This window comes from Phyllostomus discolor, chromosome 5 (assembly GCF_004126475.2).
Source record: "Phyllostomus discolor isolate MPI-MPIP mPhyDis1 chromosome 5, mPhyDis1.pri.v3, whole genome shotgun sequence".
NCBI lineage: Eukaryota > Metazoa > Chordata > Mammalia > Chiroptera > Phyllostomidae > Phyllostomus > Phyllostomus discolor.
This window is the reverse complement of record NC_040907.2, coordinates 45,228,989-45,235,282: the sequence shown is the minus strand read 5'-3', so window position 1 is coordinate 45,235,282 and position 6,294 is coordinate 45,228,989. Positions and strand designations below refer to the sequence as shown.

The 6,294-nt window shown below is 44.9% G+C and overlaps 1 long non-coding RNA gene across 1 annotated transcript; it reads right to left on the bottom strand.

The window, feature by feature from the left end:
* Window positions 1-294: 294 nt before the first annotated feature.
* On the bottom strand, window positions 295-5,740 carry LOC118500640. The gene is made up of 3 exons (XR_004903216.1): window positions 5,656-5,740; window positions 3,242-3,536; window positions 295-837 (listed from the first exon to the last, which is right to left on the bottom strand). It is a non-coding gene; the product is annotated as an uncharacterized LOC118500640 (long non-coding RNA).
* Window positions 5,741-6,294: the final 554 nt, after the last annotated feature.

The window sequence follows — 6,294 nt, the reverse complement described above, 5'->3', positions numbered from 1 at the left end:
CAGTAAAATTATGGTATTTGTGACAGTCACAGTAGAAGTCATCAGTATTTTTAATCACAGCATAGTTGTTGTAGATATTTAGAATAAAATTTCACCCTGGCTGGCGTAGCTCAGTGGATTGAGCGCGGGCTGTGAACCAAAGCATCGTAGGTTCGATTCCCAGTCAGGGCACATGCCTGGGTTGCAGGCCACGGCCCCCAGCATCCGCACATTGATGTTTCTCTCTCTCTCTCTCCCTCCCTTCCCTTCCCTCTCTAAAAATAAATAAATAAAATCTTTAAAAAAAAGAATAAAATTTCACACTCATAGATACTTCAAATTACAGTAGTACTTTACCCACTAACAAGTATCATTATTTTTTATGTATTAATTAAAAATCATTTTACACTGCACATTTTAATAATTGTACTGGAGAATAATTGTGTTCCTTTGAAATGGTGTAGTTTTTATTTTTTACATTTAAAACACAAACAATCTGAGATGATCTCCATAAGCTTCCTCAGACGATCAGCTAGGTCAGTGGTACAAAAGAGTTTAAGAACCTTGGTCTAGCTTGAGGTCAAGGCCACATTCAGGTAACGTGTCCAGGGTCATGAAGCTACTTAGATAACAGAACTTGTGTCCATACTCAAATCTGCCTGCAAGCAGCCCCAGAGTGAGTCTCTTCATTCTGAGGGCTCCTCCATGAAGACCCTCCTCTGTGCATCCCCTCAGACACCTAGGAGAGACTGGCAGAAAGTTTCCAGTGAATTCCATAGAGTGCATCAAGTGCTGTCCACATGCAGAGCCTTCTCACAGGAGCCGGAGGGCACCGCTCTTCCAGGTACGGCCTGAGAACTGTTACGGGCCAACGGCGAGAAGAGTAATTGAGAGCATGGGTGTAGAAACTGTTAGAGCCATTTGAATCGAGCAATAACATAACTAAGGCTTATATGTGGTATGTCTTTAGTTTGCAAATTTCACTCTGTTTTACCAAATCATCAGTCTGCAGTGGATTGGAAATTTACAAAAACAAAAATTAAACAAAAAATACTGGTCTTTCTTCCACACAAAGTTTGAGAAACACCGTCATGGGGGGACACAGTGGACAGAAGTTTCGGAAAGAGACATGGACACTGCTGGGCACCTGCTCTGAAAAACGTGAATCCCATGCAGAACACAGAAGCACATGAGACAAGCAGAAGTGGGGAAGACACACGGCCGAGGAAGCATTCGAGCTGTGTTTTTACCGATATCTACAGGTGGAAGTGATGCCTTAGAGGGTGATACAAGCAATGAGGCTGAGCAGGAGCCAAGGTAAGGAGTGTAGCATACAAGATGCATCAGAGAAAACTGACATCAGGCAGGACAGGGACAATGTCTACGGCGAGTGGGAACAGGAGATGGTGCGAAGCAGCCTGGAAGGGCTAGTGGAAGTGAACCTTGATGGCTTTTGGAAACATGCTGAGGCTTTGGGTCTATTTTGAGTAGGGAATGAAATGACCGCTTTTGAGTTTTAAATGATAATATCTGTTGAGCCAAACTAAATTTTAAAAATTCTCAGGCACTGACTTTCAGGGGAAGAACTTCTCTCTTCCTTCAGAGTGTGCAAATACACAAAGATTGATTTCCATGCCTGGATGAGCACGTGCAAAGATGTGCATGATGGGGGAATGCTCTCAAAAACCAATGTGTCTCTTTTCTCCTCTCCTCTCTTCTCCTTTCCCTTCTCCTTTCCTCTTTTTTCTCTCTTAGTCTCTATTACTTAGCACTTTCCGATACTACTTTCTGTGATGACGAAAACGGCCTGTATTGGCACTGGTAAGCACTGGCCTCATGTAGTCACCGAGCCTTTGAACTATGGCTTCTGTGGCTGAGGAACTGAATTTTAAATTTTATTTAATTTTAATTAATTTAAATTTCAGTAGCCACATTTGGCCATTGGCTACCATATTGGAAAATACAGTGACTTTTTCTACAATGAAACAGAGAAGGAAAATATAAATGCAAAGTAGTCTGAAGAGAGGGAAGATGGAAATGAGTCCTGCTTTTAACCCACACATCTGTTTTAACCTATTTGGGTTTAGCGGGCCTGTTGGAAAGAGGCTGGGGTGCCAGGAGCTTGGGGTTCTTACATGGTTTTGGTGTGTTGCCTTAGACAGGTCCCTGCCAGGGGAAAGGCAAGAACTAATGCCCACTCAGTATTAGCAGAGTACCAGGCATAGGCCTGGGAGGTGCGGGTAGGCACTTTCACAGATTACCACATTAGAATGTTCATGGCACACTGAAATAGCATTTGTATTCCAATGTCACAGATGAGGAAAAGGAGGTTTAGAGAGGTGAGCAATTTGTCCAAGTCAACCTCCTGGTGAGAAGGTATTTAGATATTTAGAGCCAGTTCTAAGGTCAAGCTCTTTCTACTGCACCTCTGTGCTTCCCTAAACTCTTCTCATCACCAAGAGAACAGGACTGGCGATCCTCCTGCTGTCTACCCTCTGAATGAAGGTTAAGAGGACTGGAAATATTGACGAGGCAAAGGTGCTGCGTGCGCTCAAGGGAAGGAGGGAGGTGACGTTTTCTGAGAGTGCAAGCAGGACACAGCATTCTGCAGTGGTTCTGCACTCTCACTGCTATTGAACATACTTAAAAATTTCCATTTAGAAATGTCTGAGGCCAAGCCTGTTTCAATCACATAAAAACCAATATCAGTTTAGAAAGGTTATTGCAGCCTTTCCAATTCCAGTCAACATTAAAAATGCAAATGTTTGCTTTTTAAATATAGCCTTTGGCCACCAGCATTCAGGACATAGGGTAAACCACAGCGGGCAGCCATTGCGCACCAAGGGCTCGCTGGGCTCAGCAGGAAGGAAGAGGAGGTTGTGCGGATGGTCCCAGTCATGCCAGGTGGACAGAGCCACTCCCAGCCCCATGAAGGTCAGGGTCCTTGGAGGTTGTCCAGCACCGGTCACGGAATCAGACATCCTTCTGCTGGGGGCAGGGTTTTCTTTGTCCTTGTCTTCCCATTACCTAGCCCATCACTGGTTTCATGGTAAGAGCTCAAGGGTATTTTTGAATAAGTAAATTAATTCATTCTTCGTATTTTTTTTTTAGACATCTTATCATGTCTCAGTACTGTGCAATACTGGTAAATGGGTACAGAAACAGGCCATTTGGGGAAATCAACTCAACAAATTTACCATCTTAGGATAATAAAACATTCAAATAAATGAAAATAACACAAAACAGTGCAAGTTAACCTTACCGTAAGTGTTAATGCTGGACTTTGCTAACAAAAGGTGTTTGAAGATGTGCCAGGGGAAGAATGCTTGTGTGGTTGGACAAGGGGATTCTGGATGATCTCAGAGTAACTGGGCAGCGAGATCAGCAGTGGGAGCTTCTTGGAGGAGGTGCCAAGAACCATTCCTGGGGTGGGCTCATGTCCTTGGTAGTCCCCTTCACCCAGATTGCAGGCTTCCTGGCGGCTGGCCTGTATCTTATTCAGTTCCGCACCCCAGTACTTCACATGGGGCCTGACACACAGTAGGAAACAACATATGCTAAATAAATGAATGAATAAATGAACAAAAGTTAGGGATGCATGAGGAATCACGACAACAACAAGCATTTATTGAGCATTTCATATGTAACAAACATTTTATAATACAGCTTTTAAAAAATATTTATTTATTTATTTTTAGAGAGGGGGGAGGGAGAAAGAGAGGGAGAGAAATGTTGACATGAGAGAGAAACATTTAATCGGTTGCCTCTTGCACACCCCCAACTGGGGACCTGGCCCACAACCCAGGCATGTGCCCTGACTGGGAATCAAACCAGCAACCTTTTGGTCTGCAGGCCACCTTTAGTCCACTGAGCCACACCAGCCAGATCATACATCTTCTTAATTAAGTATAATGGTCAGCATGCAGTCAGGAGGAAAAAATCACATCAGTTACTAGAACAGAGAGAATTTAATGCAAAGGACTGTTAACTAGGTATAAGGTTGTTAACCAGGCAATAGAAAGGTAAAATCAGAGCTATAAGCTAAAAGAGAGATAGCAGTTGCAGAAAACTGCTGTCACCCTAGGCATGAGGGATCACGGGGGGAAACTTAGAATTATTAAAATTTAGAGACTCAGTGGAGAAGCCCTGTGAGCTGAAACTCAGACCACTGAGGAGCAGGCACTGCTGGGCTGGTGCTAACGTCTCTGACTGGCTGTGATAAAGCTAATTCTGTGTTGAGAAACTGCAAACTGGCTTCAGCTATGCTATGGGGAGGCCTTGCCGCTATTGGTTTATAAGGCATTGCTGAGTGATGCTCATAGGTACCTAACACACTCTTCATCCTTCAAGACCCAGTTCAACAGCCACCTCCCCTGAGAAGCCTTCCAGATCTCTTCCTTCAGATAGGAAACCTACAGAAAGAAGCAAGTCTCATATTTTCCCTCCAGCTCTGCAGCTCCCTCCAGCACCCCTGCTGGCAGAACTTAAGAGGGAGTCACCTGGCTGAGCAAAAATGTGATTTGCAGAGACCCAGCCCCATCATCATAGAGCAGAGTACAGAAGGGTTTTGGAGCTGAGACACCATGGTGTCCTAACTGGTGCAGGAATCTTCTCGTTGATGCTGTGATGCAGGTCCTACTCCCACTATACAGATGAGGGGGCCTAGGATCTAGAGAAGTCAAGGTGACTTGCCTATAGACTGAAGCGGCAGTCCCCAGATTTGAAGCCGTGTCCATCTGCTCTTAATGGCAATACTATACCAAGTTCCCCTCACACTTTTATGTTAAGAAGGCACCAGGGAATAGAACAGATTGAAGTCCCAGTGTTATTTGGTTGGCAGCTGGGGAAGAGGTGGGCAGAGGATTCAGGCATCCCCTGTTAAGAGCAGGGAAGCAGGAGTGGGGCGGTCCTGACAAATGTCTCTCAGCGTGTCATTTTATTCTCTCACTCTATTGTCCTTTAAGAAAGTTGAAATCTTTATTCATTGATCCAGAATTAGCTACCCAACAACTTCCTTTCCATCCTTCAAGACCTAGCTCAGATATCACTTCCCCTGAGAAGACTTCCTGATTGGTACAGAACCAGCCATGCCCCACGGTGCTCCCATAGGACTTGGTGCAGACACCTGGGCTGAGTTTACTTGTCCATCTGCCACACTAAACTGTGGGCTACTTGAAGGCCACAGTTTAGTGTGGCAGTGGTCCATCTAGAGCACAGTTCTAGATGGCATGGGTCCATCTAGACTCTGTCTGGTACCCAATGTCTAGTGAAAATGATAAAGGCTTGTTTCGCCCAGAAGTGTGCTTCTGTGGGAGCACTGGCAACTTCAGGACCATGTGTTTTGACTCATTCTTGGTCCAAGTGGTGAAAATGTGGAAAATAAACCTAAAAGGCAACCCCTCCCTCTGTTTTGGCCCTTCATCTATCACCTTTTCTAACCCATTCTTCTCACTTCAGTTAGAGGCAAACATAACCATCTGAAGCCCCTTCTAAAGCCTTCCCAAGGTTTCCCATTGCTCTCGGGATAAAGACTAGCTCCTCAACATTGTCACCCAGATCCTCTGGCATCTACCCCCTGTCCCTCACCAGCCTCGACTCTCCCTACTCCCCATGCCCTTTCTGCCTCCCTCTCCTCCACCCTCCAGCTACTGAACCTCTTCAGTCTCCCACACTCACCAAGCTCTTTGCATCTTGGTCTTTGCAGGTGGGCTTCCTTTACCCAGGGCTCTCTGTTCTTGCTTTCTTTGTCCAAGTCACTCTGACTTATCTTTTAACTCTCAGCTGCTGAGTCACTCCCTCCAGAAGGGTATTGCCAGAGTAACTTGATGCTCCCAGAGCAGCCTGCTTCTGAATTGTGATGGCCTGCATTTGCTCAGGATGAGGAGCTCCCTGGCACATGTCAAGGGCTCCATAAGATAGGTCCAAATTAATTAATTAATTAATTAAAAACTCAAAAACAACAACAAAAAACCTAGAAGTGTCTCCAGATGATTCTGGAAGTCAGGTGCTGCCTAAGATGTGGTAAAATAACTCTTTCCCCATGTCCAGGGGTCTTGTGTAAAGAGGACCTCTAGAATGGGGTACAGGGCTCTGGACCCAGAGTCAGGAGATCAGGGTTGGAGCTTTGGTGATTTGGGGGTAAGCTCGTTTGTCACTGTGTTAGATTCTTCATCTCTGGAACAGGTATAATAGGGGATGAAAACTTATTTTCCTCTACTCTCCTAGCTTCTGCAGCTAGGGTCCAGGAAATCAAACTGACAAAAGACAGATTAATAAGAGAAAAAACAGTTATGAATGCATGCAGCAATGCCAACA